Source organism: Spermophilus citellus (genome assembly GCF_964194105.1).
Source record: "Spermophilus citellus genome assembly, chromosome: 8".
Lineage (NCBI taxonomy): Eukaryota > Metazoa > Chordata > Mammalia > Rodentia > Sciuridae > Spermophilus > Spermophilus citellus.
In genome coordinates this window covers 129,072,601-129,087,834 of record NC_138189.1, presented here as the reverse complement: position 1 = coordinate 129,087,834, position 15,234 = coordinate 129,072,601, and the positions used below count along the sequence as shown (strand labels likewise).

Here is a 15,234-nt window from a genome sequence, read left to right as displayed (position 1 = left end):
TCTGCGTGCCATTGGTATCTATTTGAAAAGTGGTACTTGATCTAAAATAGAATATGACAGATTATTGCCCATGGACCAAATCTGGCCAGCCACCCTCATCCTTTTTTAATGGTCCATTAGCTCAGAAAAATTATTACTTTTTACATGGTTGGAAAAAAAAGAAGGGACAGAGAAGATTAAGCACAGAAAGTACGCACATATCGCAAAGCCAAAAGTATTTTCTCTGTGGCCCATTGCCGAAAAAGCTTGCCAGCCCCAGGCCTAAAGCAGTGGTCCTCAACTGGGGCAGTGTTTGCTTCCAGGGAATATTCGCCCGTCTCGAGGCTTTTTTGATTGTTACAACTTGTGTGTGTGTGTGTGTGTGTGTGTGTGTTTGTACACATGCGTGCATGCGTGTGCGTGCTGGTGGCCATCAGTGGGCAGAGGCTGGATATGTTGCTCAACCTCTTAGGACAGGCAAAATAGTCCCCGAACAAAGAATTATATGATCCCAAGTGTAAACTTTCACCTTCACCAAATTTGAGTTGGGCTCCTCTGCTTCCTTTTCTTGACTTGGCCTGACTTCAGCCTGCTCAGCCAAGCTTCAGCAAGAGTCCTGCTAGTGAGAAGCCCCCAGCCTGGATGTCTGATTACATTTCTCATTTTCTGCCCTGGTTATTTGATGACTCTGGCCTGCCTTCATTGAGACTACCCCTAGCCCTGAAGTGTCTTAGTCCTTTTCTGTCCACTGGCCCCTCATTCTGCCCATTGACTCTAATCCCTACCCGTCTGGTTGTTTTCAGAGTTGGGCCTGATCTCTCTCCTTTTTGTGATAATCTTGATTCTTATTGTAGTAATGATGAACAAAAAAAAAATCTGTTTTTTTCCTTCTTCAATAATGTCAATAATGCAGAGGTTGAGAAACCCTAGTGTTTGGTACACATATAAATTTAGGGGTTACTTCTATAGAGGACTCTGCAGCAACCCTCTTCCCCTCTGGGGATTGTTTGATAGGGAAGGGTGAGCAGCCAGAACAAATATGTCCTAAGAACAGTTGTCTCAAGGACTTGAAAAAGGCCATTTGTAAGTATATTTTAAAGATATTTTAGGCTTTGCAACATGCATACATTTGTATATACACTTTCTGTGTCTATTTTTCTGTGTCTTTTTAATTTACTCAGCCATTTTAAAATGCAAAAACTATTCTTAGCTGGTGGGCCATTAAAAAAAAAATAGAGGTGGCTGGTCAGATTTGGTCCATGGGACTAGGTATGTAGCTCAGTGGTACAGCTTATGCATAACATGTGAGACACCATGGATCCAATTTCTAGTACAAAACAAACACAAACAAAAAAGATATTTTGCCTTAACAACTCTAGAGTAGGGGAGGACAGTCTGTATAGGGGAGGCTGTGCTGTGTTTGGCCCTGGTATCCTTGAAAGTGAAATAGTGTTGACTGTCTGTCTAGGGATGTCATATGGAGCTCCCTTCCTCCCTAATGTTTTTCCTATCTGTTGGTAGCTTCATTAAAAGATGAAGCCTTACAATCTTAAAAGTAAAATGTTAACAAGCAAATGTGTGAGCTTCTTTAGACAGATTCATACAGTTATTAAGCAATAAATAGAAGGGATAACTATCCCTTTCCTGGTTCTCATTTTGACATGTGTTGGAGAACAAGAGTGCATGTGGGGGCTGAAAATGTGTACTTATATTCTGGGGTAGAAGTTAATGAGGTTAGTATATTCACTGGTGGGTAGGAGACAAAAAAAAAGCTCTAAGACAGTAAAACCTCCAAAGCTGCCATCTGACTCACTCTTCTTGTGTATCTGGACCCCAGACCACCACCACCACCACCACCTACCACCACCACCCACCACTACAAACCACCAGCACCAGCACCACCACCACTACCTACCACTACCCACCACTACCTACCACCAACCACCACCAACCACCACCAACTACCAGCACCACCACCATCACCACCACCCACCACCACCACCACCATCACCACCACTCCTCCTCCTCCTCCTCCTCCTCCTCCTCCTCCTCCTCCTCCTCCTCCTCCTCCTCCTCCTCCTCCTCCTCTCTCTTGCTGGGGATTGAACCTTGAGGTGCTTTTACCGCTGAACTACTTCCCCTTCCTTTTTAGTTTATTTTTTATTTGAGACAGAGTCTGCTAAGTTGCCAAGGCTGGCCTTGAACTTGCGATCCTCCTATCTCTGTCTCTACAGTTGTTGGATTATAGGCGTGCACCACTATGCCCAGCTCAGATCTGCTTTTCTTCTGCCTGCTTGTTTCCTAAGAACCGGAGCCCTAGTGGCTTTGATATCAACTTCTGCTTCCTTCTCTGGGCAGGAAACTCTGCGTCTTGTGGCTTCCCTACTGAAAAGATCTTGCTCTTTTCCCTGAAGCCAGCTGTGCTCAGTAGAGTCCTGCCTGGCTGACTGAACCACCACCACTGCTTGTGTTCCTGGAGGTTCTACACCTCTGGTTTTCCTTAAGGCCCTAGTTTTCTTTGGCCATGCTCTAGAATGTGACCTTATAAAGTAAGCACAGCTACAGAGTGACCATGGAGTCCTTGTGCAAGCCAGTTGGAACTTAGCTCTGCATTCCCCTCTGTTCTCTTTGAGTTCTGTTTTCCCTCCATTTTCTTCTAGAACTTTTTCATTGTGGCGATTGAAGTCAGTAGAGCAAACCTTGCTACCGTTGAGAGGTTCAACTATTTTCAGGTAGAATCTTTGCAAAGTTAATTTATGGCCACTATGAGATCATTACAAGTGACTGCTTTAATGACTTGTAATTGCCGATATAGAAATGTGCAGGAGGACATGGAAAAATTTAAAAATTTATGCAGAGAAACGAGGGACCACACATAGAGATTTTTAATTAGCAGCTAAGGGAACTTTATGACCACTCTTCATTTCTTTAGGTTCCAGAAGGACCATTTCGTATGCAAGCAACTCAATAAAAGAGACAACTTTCTGTTAAGTAATGGGGTAAAACCTACTAATTTATTATTTGTTAATAATTGACATAGAAAAATCTTCCCCCACTACTGCCCCTGAATTGGATTGAGAGCATTCATTCTTTTCAAGTAAAATCCTTTCAGTTAAAGAAAAATTTTAACTACTCTGGGACCTAAGGAATACGATAAAAAAAGAGTACTGCCTTTGGGAATCATCTGCATGGGTTGGAATACTGGTTCTGCCCCATGTCATTTGGGGCAAGTTATTTAACCACTCTCTGCTTCAGTTTCCTAAACTGTAAAATAGGGAAAATAATAGTATACCTACCTGCATTATAGGATTGTTGTGAGGACTCTTTCGGTTTACATGTAAAGTGCTTAAAGCAGTGCAGGCTGCACTGTGACTACTGTTGAAACTTTAATTGGTATTAGTGGCGCTGTGGCCTTGGAGTTAAGGACCTAACTAGCCAAAGATAATTTTAGGTCTTCAAGGAGGCAAGTTCAGACATTTCCAGAACAAAACTCTAAACCCAGTTCTTTGAAATACCTTGTCAGGAAGATAGATGAAACTGTTGGAGGTATTAAATTATGTATTTCTCCAATGGACAAACCAGTGTATACCTTTATGTTGAAAGTATTTTTAGCTGACAGAAATTGCCTAGGCCCTGGAAAGTGTGCTGCCACTGTTCTGGGTTGTGGGACTCTCAGGGATATGGGTTAGAATGGCACTCAGTTAAATTCAAGTTGCACTGTGCAAATATCGATTTGCTCAAGAGCATAGGAATAAAGCCCCCTATGGGGTTTAGTTTTGGTGTGGTTAGCAAAATACATAGAATTTAAATTTCAGTGAGATCAGCAGCAATATAGCAGAATAAACACCAAATTTAAATTATTTCATAAAATAAAGTGGCTGTATGTAGAGGGGGCAGTTTTCCTTCAGTTTGGTCAGTAGACACAAGTTCAGAAGATTATGAATTTTTAATACATATACTTGTGCTATTTAGATGGACAGAAACACTCCCAAGTGAAATTTACTTTCCTAAAATTTCAGAGGATGTTCCTAAAGCTTTATCTTTGTATTTATCGTCAACATAGTCTCTATTTTTTGTTATGTGCATTTATAATTAAGTGCAACTGTGTTAATATGTACGTGCACTATGTAAGCCAATGTAATTATGATAGAAAACAAATTAAGGAAAGAGATTATGGATTTCTTTTTCTGAATAAGAATACAGTTTCTTTCTTTGAGAGTGTTTTTTCTTTAGGCACACCCAAAAAACTCAAGCAGTGTTTTGCTGGTTGGATTGGTTTTTCCTTTTGCTGTGGGAGGGAAGGAACCCAGGGCCTCACACAACCAGGCAGGTAGGTGCTCTCCCACAAGCTGCACCAGCCCCTGCCAATTGACTTTTTTTTTTTTTTTTTTTTTTTTAAAAGATGAAGCGAGGGCTGGGCTTGTGGCTCAGTGGTTGAGCAATGCCTAGCATGTATGAGGCACTGGGTTTGATCCCCAGCACCACATAAAAATAAACAAATAAATACAGGTATTGTGTCCATCTACAAATAAAAAAAAGATGAAGCAGATGCTCTATTGATTTGCAATATGGTTATTGATATGGCTGGATTTCTACATGAGGAGTAAAGTCCGATTTGTTACTATTAACTGTGACATATCTCATAGATTAAGAATCTTTGGGGTATGTTTCTGTTTTCCTAACTTTTCAAATAAATTGGTAGCTAGGTAAATAGGTTCCTATAAAAGAGTCTGGCAGAAAACTTTGGAAAATAAATTCATCTTCTACAAAAATGTAGAATGGCAACATTGTCAGGTACTTAGTGGTATTGAGAGATGTGGGGTCCTGCTGCTGTCTGCAGAAGTCATTTCTCTGGGGGTCTTTAGTGCCTGTGCATTGAGGTGGCTTCTGAGGCTTGGAGCTGCAGTCTGTTACCATTAATACCAGTGTGAAAATGCAACAAAATCCAAGATTAAATCTGTTGTTTTGATTTTGTGAACTCTTGGTTATCTAGTCACTCAGGGCAGTGTTAATTAAATTTATGGTTCTACAATGAGGTAACAGTATAATTTGATGTACTTTTACTCATTTTTTTCTCACTTGATTTCTTCAGTGCTATGCAGTAGGTAGGCGGTTGTCAATTATGATACAGTAAGGTTCAGGGACTTGGGCTGTGCTATGATCATCCTTTTATTTTTCTTATGGTGTCCTGGGAGTCAGTGGTGATGGCACAACCTTCATTTCTAATATTAATAATTTGTATTTTCTATCTTTTCCTCTTAGTTAACCTGGCTAAAGAATGATCAGTTTCATCGATCTTTTCGGAGAAGTAGCTCCTGGTTTAGTTGACTTTCTCTGTTAATTCTCTATTTCAATCATTGATTCTGCTCTAGTTTTTCTTCTGTTTACTTAGGATCCAACTTGTCCTTCTTTTTACTGTTTCCTGAGGTCAAAGCTTAGGTTATTGACTTTGGATATTTCTTTTCTAATGTGTGCATTCAGTGGCATATGTCTCCTCCTAAGCACAACTTTTACTGCATCTCAAGTTCTGTTGTCTTTTTTACTTTTCTTAGTTTAAAATATTTAAATTTTTCCCTTGGGATTTCTTCTTTGATCATGTGTTACGTACAAGTGTGTTTTTCGCATCATACCCTTTTTTGTTCATTAGTAAGTTGTGGGTCTTGTAAGATACAGACCTTAGCTCCAGAGTTTGAGGACCTTGTTCCAGGCTTCTGCTGTCAGTGTGACTTAATTTGGTTTACTTTTTCTGATTTCTCTTTTACTATTCAAATACTTGAGAAGGAGATGCCCGGACTCAATTCGTTCTTTTTAAGTCGGGCTACACAAGTCATAATTTGCTGGCTGCCCCGTGTATGTCTTCCCCAGTAATATCAAATATGCAGCTGGAAGGGGGAAGTGGAAGGTGGCGTGGATAGGGCACCTCCCCAAATGCCTCTAATGCACCCATTTACCAGTCACACAGCATCTTGAGCATGACACACTAGTCACCCAGGAGTCTTTTAAGGAATGGGGATCCAAGAAATTCCTCTTGAGGGTCCTTGAGCAGAGGGCAGCGGGGGTCCAGAGACACCACATTCTCTCAGCAGCTTCCCTACACCAGCTGCCGTGTGGTATTTTCAAGTAGCTGTGTGCTTGAGAGTCCCTCAGCTTAAGCCAAGCTCATGAGGTCAGAGTGTGGTTTAGTAGAAGCCATCCTTTCAGGATGTAAAGCAGTGAGGTTGAAGCATGAAGCTCTGCTGCTTAGGGTTGACTTAGAGATAAAGTTTTAAGTGACAGAAGTTTTCTCTTTCCTTTTTTGGTTGAGGTAAAATTCACACAGTGTGCAGTGAACCACTTTAAAAGGTAAAACTCACAGGCATTTAGTAACTTATAATTTTGTGCAACCGCTGCCCCTAATTTCAAGCCTTTTCATCTCTTCACAAGAACCTCTGTGCCCTTTAAATGATCACTGTCCATTTCCTCTCCCTCAGTCCCCTGCCATCCACAGATCTGCTTTCTGTGTCTATGGATTTGCCTTTTGTGTTTAAAAAAAGACCTTTTGTGTCTGGTTCTTTCACTTACAATCATGTTTTTGAAGTTCATTTAATTTATAAAACATTCATTAATACTTTTTTTCTTTTTATGTCTGAATAATATTCCATCAGATATGAATATCACTGTTTTTTTCTTTTTGCAGTACTGGGTTTCAACCTAGGGGTACTCTACCACTGAATTATATCCTCAGCCCTTTTCATTTTAAGACAGAGTCCTGCTAAGTTGCCCAGACTGGCCTCAAATTTAAGATCCTCCTCCTCTTCAACATCCCAAGTTGCTGGGTGGTGTGCAACACCATACCAGCTAACGATGTGTTTATTCATCTGTTGATGGTTATTGTGAGTAACCACCTTTTGGTTATTGTGAATCACGCTGTTGTGAAAATTCATGAAGTATGTGTTTATGTATATTCACAAGTATTTGTTTGAATAGCTGTATTCAGTTCTGTTAGTGTATAAGAAGGATTGCTAGGCTATGTGGTAATTCTGTTTTACCTTTATGAGGAACTGCCAGACTTTTCCACAGTGATTATATTGTTTTATTCTCTCACTAGCAGTGTTTGAGAGCTTATCTTCCCCCATATCCTTACCAACAGTTGAGTTGTTACTTTCTGATTCGATTAATTAAAATTTTTTTTTTTTGTTACTGGCTTTCTGGTAGATGTGAAGTGGATCTCATTGTGTTTTTCTTTTGTTTTTCTTTGATGAATTTGAACAGTTTTTCATCTGTGTGTTGGCCACTTATATATCTGCTTTGGAGAAATAGCTATTTAAGGTCCTTTGCCTCGTTTGAATTGGGTTGTTTGTCTTTTTATTGTAGAATTTTAAGAATTCTTATATTTTCTAGATTTGAAACCCTTATTAGAACACCTGGTTCACAAAGAAAAAAAATCACAAAACATCTAAAGAGCAGGAAAGTATGGCCCATCCATAGGAAAGGGAGAAACTGATAGATCCCGTGTTTGAGGAAGCCCAGGTGTTTGACTTACTAGATGAAGACCTTACATGTAATTGTATAAGTGAGCTGAAAGGGCTTGAGGAAGTGAGGGGAAAGAACAGAGGAAAATATGGAGGACACTGTATGACCAAGTAGTATCAATAAAGACATCAGATTATAAAATACAACCAGTGAGAAATTCTGGAGCTGAAAGGTACAATAATGGAAGTTGTTTGAACAAATATATCTGAAAGACAAATGCATGAAATAATAATTATGAATCTGTTTTAGTGGGGCATATGGTATATAAAGGTTTGATTTTTGACAACTCCAATATAAATTCAGGGAAGGGTCAGAGCTGGATGAGGATAGTTTGTGAATGCTGTTGTTGCTCAGTTGGCATCAGTTCAAACCAGATTGTTACAAATTTAGGATGTTAACTGTAATCCCCATATAATCCCAAGGAAAATCAATGTAATACACCACATTAATAGGGACAAAAGCCCACTTCATCATTATCTCAGGAAACAAAGAAAAAGCGTTTGATGAAATTCAACACCGATTCATGATTACACCCAGTAAACTAGGAATAGGATGGAACTACCTTTACACAATAAAGGGAATTTGTGCAAAGCTCACAACTGATGACATGCTCAATGGTGAAGGACTGAAAACATTCCCTCTAAGATCTGGAATGAAATAAGGATGTCTGTTCAAATAGCATTTGAACATTAAGAGCCAGTAAGCAAGGAAAGGAAATCAAAGACATCCACACTGGAAAGGAAAAAATAAAACTAATTCTGTTTGCAAATGACATAATTCTATATGTAGAAAATTACCCCAAATTCCCATGCACAAAATCTCTTAGAGCTAATAAATGAATTCAGCAAAGTCACAGGGTATAAGATCAACGTTTAGAAACAATTCCAGCAATGAGGCAATCTAAAAGGAAATTAATAAAAATAATTCTATTTATAATAGCACCCAAAAGAATAAAATATCTAGGAATAAACTTATTCCTCTAAGGAGGTGATAGACTCATGCAACAGAAATTACAGAACCTGGCTGAAATAAGTAAAAAGATTTTCCTGTATGGATCAAAAGACTTGATATTGTTATTGGTAGTATTTCCCAAAGTGATCTGTAGAATCAATCTTCAAATTTATATGGAATTAATTCCAAGAGGTCCCCGATTAGTCAAAATAATAACAAAGAAGAAGAACAAAGTTGCAGAAGTTACACTTCTTGATTTGGAAGCATATTTCAAAACTACAGTGATAAAACAGTATGGCAGGGCTGGAGGTATAGTGCCTGCCATGTGTGAGGCCCTAGGTTTGATCCCTGGCACCACAGGATGAAACAGAACATCCAGTGTTCCCCCTCTTCCCCAAACACTGTGGTACTGGCATAAGGATAGACATACAGACCAATAGAATTGATTTGAGAGTCAGAAATAAACCTGAACATTTATGACCCTTTGGCTCTTTTTAATAAGAGTTAAAAGAACATTTAATGGGTAAAGAATTGTTTCTTTAACAAGCAGCACTTGGGCAAATAGATAACCATATGTAGAAGAACAAAGGTAAAACCTTACAATATATTCATGGATTACAGATCTAAATAAATCTGAGTTAAAGCTGTAAAAGTTTTTAGAAGACAACTCAGGGTTAAAGCTTCCTGACCTTGAATTTGGCAATGAGTTCTTAGATTTGGTACCAAATGAACAATAAAAGAAAAATTAAATTGGACTTCATAAAAATTGAAAACTTTTGTCTATCAAAAGACATTATTGGGCTGGGGTTATGACTCAGTGGTAGAGTGCTTGCCTAGCACGTGTGAGGCACTGGGTTCAATCCTCAGCACCACATAAAGATAAATAAAGGTATTGTGATCATCTACAACTAAAAAAAGACATTATTAACAGGAGAAAATGTTTAATAATCAGGTATCTGCTGAGATGGAAGCGTCTTCACTTACCTTGACTTCTCCAGATTCCGTGGTCATCCAGCTCTCCATGTTCTCCCTGTAAGTGAGAACTGCCAGCCACAGCACGCTAGGACAGTAGCACCTCCTGGATGTTAACCTTGACCTGGGACCTGTGCTGCCTCCAGTTTAATTTTGCCTACCAGCAGCCCGCTGTGTGTTTGTGCAAATTATATTTATTTTTTACTATGATTAAAAAATTTAGTTAAGCATCATAAGAACCAGTTAAATATGAGTGCAAGAAGATGTTTGTTTCTCAGAAAAGCAAGTTTAATGCTTTAGAAGAACTTGATGAGAATGTGTCAAGAAAAAAATTATCTTTTAATTGTGAATGGGTGACACAGCTGTAAATGGTTGTGAAAAAATGTAGAAGTCCCTTAAAAATTCTCTGCTTGGCTTGTTTAGAAAGTGTCATAGTGTTTTTATTAATCTTCATTAAAATTATTAATTTACATTAAAGAAACTCAAACTGGCTGGGTTTGGTGGTGCATGCCTATAATCCCAGTGATTCAGGAGGCCGAGGCAGGAAGATCTCTGGTTCAAGGGCAGCCTGGGCAATTTAGCGAAACCCTATCTCAAAATAAAAAATAAAATAGACTGAGGGTATAGCTCAGTGGTGGAGTACCACTGAGTTTGGTTCCAAGTATGACAAACAAAACAAAACAAAACAAAACCTCCAAACTCAGAGACCCAAATGGAAAAATGATGAAAGTATACATTAATGAGAGTCTTATGCTAGAAAGGAGGTGTAGGATGCCAAAAAGCAGAGTGTCTACACAAAACACTTCCTACCGAAAAGCTTCGTGGATGAATGCTTAATGCAGATTCATATGATGAAGTGAAAATAACAGTTATATACTTTTTACCATTCTATCAACTGGTTAACTTTTTAAATGAACAATTCAGTATCCAAATCTGAGCATGATGGGTAAAGAGAAGTTTTGCCATATCTCTTTCTCTAAATCCAGAGCATTGCACCCCAATTCAATTTAACAGCAAGGAATTTTATCTCACATAACAGATATTTCTATGATAGATATCTTCATGTTGTCATCAATAAGCTTTCTCTCTTTCCCTCTTTCTTCAATGTGTTTTTCTTTGGGCGACCCACTGTCAAGATTGCAGAGTGGCCGCAGTGTGTACAGAGGTACAGAGTTCCGTCCATTCTTCTGTCCCCATGATAGGAGCAGAGAAGCTTAACCCAGACCCCCTCCTTAGACTGCCTGCACCAACCCTTAGCAAGGACCCAGCAGATGTTTTAACCTCAAAGAAGGTGGAGGCTAATATGTAAGTGAAACCAAATACTGCTAATAATAACAAAAACAAACAAAGAAAAAATTGGCTGTTCAGCTGGTAATGACTAGTTCTAGATGGACAGCAAATTCCTCATGTAATCTTCCTTGAATGCTATTTATTTTAACTAAGCTTTTGATAAGAACTTAGTAGAGAATTTGAGGTTATTCTCTTTTTGTGAGCATTCAGAGTTTGGCTATTCAAAATTGTTGTTCAAGAATGTATTAATATGCTTCTTAGTGGTCATCCACTGATTTGGCCGGTGGCCTTGCCCTTCTGAAAGATTTAAAGAAGTCTAGCAATGACACCTGAATAGATGGCCACCACACCTTTGTGTGGCATGGGTCAGTGGTGTCTAGTCCCTAGTGCTTATGGCTGTCCAGGATGATTTGCTCTCCCTGCCGTGTGGTAATAGCAACCTCTCCACCTAGGGTGTGCTTTTCCACCTCCTGTGGTTTTGGTAATGATGATAATCATGTTCATTTATGACCTCCCCATTTCCTGCCTCCCACTCTTAGCCATGAAAGTGGGCATGCGACCTTGGCCTGGCTAATAAGAGATCCCTGTCTCCAGGCTGCAGTGACGGTTCAGGGAAAGGCGCTGATGGATCAAGTGGGAATCCTCCCTTGGATTTTTGTGATGTGGTTAGTGGGTAAGGCATTTATGTTTTTAGGGTGGAAATGATGGACAAATGATAGCCTGGAGCTTATTTCCTGGGTCACAGGGGGACACACGGAGTAGAAGAGAGGGAAGCCTTTAGGCACAGACATACAGGGTAACAGAGGCTGAGGTGGGCAGTGGGTGAGAGCAAATGCGTTTCTTGACAGTAGAGTCCTGATTCTAGTTTTCTTCCATTTTGTGAGTTATCCAAGATGCCTTCTCATCTAGATGAGCTAATGTATTTTCCATTTTGCTTAAGTAGCTTTGAGTTGGTTTTCTGTCACCTGTGACTTCCAGCATCCCGATTAATACACTGTCTGGGGAATTATCTCAGGATAGAGTCACGATTTTCTATAGAATATTTACTTTAATACTTACAGTGCTTAATGAACCACCGAGGGAGGCCCCAGCGTTCTTGCTGGAGGGCGCACTCATGTTAGTGTAGCCCAGAGTTCTTCCAAAGCTGGTATTACTAATTGCCTATCAAGGCCATAGAGGGGAAAAATCAACTTGGAAACGATCAGTGGCCAATTTAAGCACCATGGCTGGTTACTCATAAATGCTTCAGGATAAGTGAGTTGCAAAGATTTTTCCTGAGAAATGTTATTCCAGTTGAATGTGGGGAGATACAGACTTAAAAAATATTTGAAAAGAATCACTAAACGGAAAGGTGTTAGAATAGTTGAATTTGCATTACTGTTGGTGAGGCTGACTTGATATCGGTACTTGTCTTTTTAGACTCTTCATAGTTTGTGAAAATAGAATCATCTGACCAGTGTGGCTGACACTTCCCTTTGGGTCTTCTATAGTTGGGATTCATGTACAGGGAACAGTCCTGTTGTTCTGCATTCCAAACAAACCTGAGTGGAATTCTAATTAGTAAGGATGGAGGGCAGGAACTAAATTGACTGGGAATCTGAGGCAGAGGGTTTAAGGTTAGCATGTGCCCCAACGCAGTCTGTTGGAGAGGAAGTTTGGCATTCTCACAGTGAAATACTTAGGTCTTTAGAGCTTAGTGTGACCCCTTGCACTGGGGAGAAGCACTCCACCACATGAGAACCTGCAAGGAATAAGCTTGCTAGAAGAATTTAGTTTTTCTGTCTGTGGGACTTTGATGGAGTTGTAACTCTTACTAGTTTCCTCCAAGAAAAGTAAGGGACAAATGCAGAGAAACAGAATGGGCCCAGTCCAATTGCAGAACAAGAATATGAAGTTCGTTTAGTAGAACAAATGTTTCAGTGTGGCATCATAAGAATTCTTTAACTACACTGAAAACATGGGCTGACACCAACCATGTAATGACTGTGTCACGACAGGAAAATGATATAACCCTGGCTCTCCCTGGTGTGCACAGTGGGGTAGTGTTGCCCCAGCAGGCTGTGGACTGACAGCTACATCATGTGCTATTCAGGGACATTAACAACAAACCACCACCACCAACAAAAACCCTCCTTTCATACCCAGTGGCTAGCACTGAATAATTTGGGGATTCTAAAAATGTGTAACAGTTTGATAATCTTCAGAGCTCTAAACCATCTGCAAACCCATTTTGTTTGCCTAGAGTTAGCTGTGGAAGGGATCAGTAGTCAGACTTGAAAAGGCTCTTTTGATAAAGTAGGACAGATTATGCTATACCCCTGAGACTGATGGTCTGCCAAGACTTGGTCAGCGACTTTTATTTAAAGATGCTTTGCCATATGGTTTTCTCAGAAAGCTAAAGATCAGGTCTCAGAGTCTAGCACATGTGCATTAATAAATCATGTTCTTGAACCAGTACAGGTGCTACCCATAGTTTATGGGAGAATTCAAAAGGGGGTTGTGGGAAACAGGGTAAGGGAAGTGACCTGGGTGGAGAATTGTAGAGAAGGATGATTTTATTTTTTTTTTTTTTTGGACTGGATAGTTAATAAAATATTTACTGTGACTGCAAGGCTCTGCTGTATTTTTTTGACCTTTGTCAGGGAAGTATTTCCACACATACCAAAAAAAAAAGATATATCTTCAAAGTGTATTGAATTTCAGAAATTTCAGAACATAATAATATGAAACCATTCATGTAATATGAGAAGAGATTTGGAATGGTGGTAATTATTTTTAAAATTTATTTGCAAATCAACTTTGCTTCCTGAGACAGAGGACAAATATGTATTATTTGTAACCTTGATTATCCATTTATTATCTCTTTCCATCCAATATGTGCATTTATTAGTATTTTATAATGAAGGGTTATCTAGAGTATCTTTAATTTCATATCATACATTGTCAAATGGTGTGGCAGATGATCTTAGATTCATGTCATATTATATGTCACAGAGGCACAGAGATGGAATTAGGGATAAAGTAGGGGTTTTGTAACAGAATCATATACTTTTTACATGGCTCAGTGCATTTGAGTAACTCAATAACTATGTTTGTATTTTCTTGAGACAGGGTCTCACTGTGTTGCCTGGGCTGGCCTTGACTCCTAGATTCAAGTGATCCTCCTGACTCAAGCTCCTAGGTACCTGGGATTATAGATATGTACCACTTCTGGGATTTGATGCTATATTTTGTAGGAAAAAGCTATCAAGTGAGCAGGGGGGCACTATGATTATTTATTTATTTATTTATTGTGGTGTTGGGCCGTAAACCCAGGGCTTTTCACATTGCTAGGCAAGAGCTCTATCACTGAGCTACATCCCAGCCCTTTATTTACTTTGAGTTATAATGATCTAGAGAATCCCCTCCCCCAGCATGAGTTTAGAACTTTTTTTTGGTACTGATCATGAACCAGAGCCTTGCTCATGCTAGGTGAGCAATCAGCCAGGCCTCCCCCATGAGTTCAAAGACACTCTGAGAATGACAGTTCTGTCTCTGAGAGAGAGATGAAGATACTCCCAGGGATACAGGGCATCAGGAGGAGACGAGAAGAACAGCATGGGCTAGGGCTCATCCGAGATTTTGCATTATATATATTTAGACAGAAGTTGACTGTTGCTGACCTTGGAAGCAGGAGTAGGAGTGAACTTAGAATTTCTTTTCTGAGATATTTTAAGTCTGTAGGATTCTGAAGAAGACAGAATGTAGAAATAAAAACCGAAGAGGCTATTTTGAGGTAAAGACTGGAGGAGGTGGTGTAGGAAGACTGATCTGTCAGGCAGGCCTCTCCAGGGCAGGTATACAGAAGGTTGGGAAGAGACACAGAGATGGAATTAGGGAGATAATGTAGGGGTTATATAACAGGGTTGTATGATTTTACATGGCTCAGAGCATTCGAGTAACCCAGTAAGTCCCAAATTTTCAATTCTGCAAGCATAATAAATACTTAAATACTATTTCAAAGTTAACATAAGCGTGATGTATTTTTTTTTTACTCAGGTATGTTTTTATTTCTCTTATTTTTGAGAAAATATGACTCTACTGAATTTAAATGAAAATTCAAATTATTATGCAATCACATGTAAGCACTATTTGGAGATGATAAAATGAGCCTCAAGTACCTTTTCAGGGTCACAGAGCTAAAATGATGGCAGGGCAGTAAGAAAATCCATGTTTTCCAATACGGTAGGATAGGGGTTTAGATCTCTTAAATTCACCAAGGGTATAATTTGCAAGTAACTATTCCCTGAAAAAAATCAGTCCGAATTGACCACTTTTAGCGAAGGCCATTTTTCAGGGCGCTTGTCAGGGTTCCCCCTGGTGAGCATGGCCACGTTCTTCCCTCAGCAGCTCGCACAGGTCTCCTTTTTTCTGCCTAATCTGGGTCTTCACAGTGGCATAGCATAATAATTTCTCTGCTCATCATCACTCAATGGACTCAGGGAGAAGACTTAGTGTTAGCACAGCGTCAACCAAAGTTAGATGCCTGAC

At 39.5% G+C, this 15,234-nt stretch overlaps 1 protein-coding gene across 2 annotated transcripts in view; it reads left to right on the top strand.

Moving 5' to 3' along the window:
- FHIP1A (FHF complex subunit HOOK interacting protein 1A) overlaps window positions 1-15,234 on the top strand; it is a 230,493-nt gene that overhangs the window by 79,149 nt on the left and 136,110 nt on the right. The window lies entirely within an intron of this gene.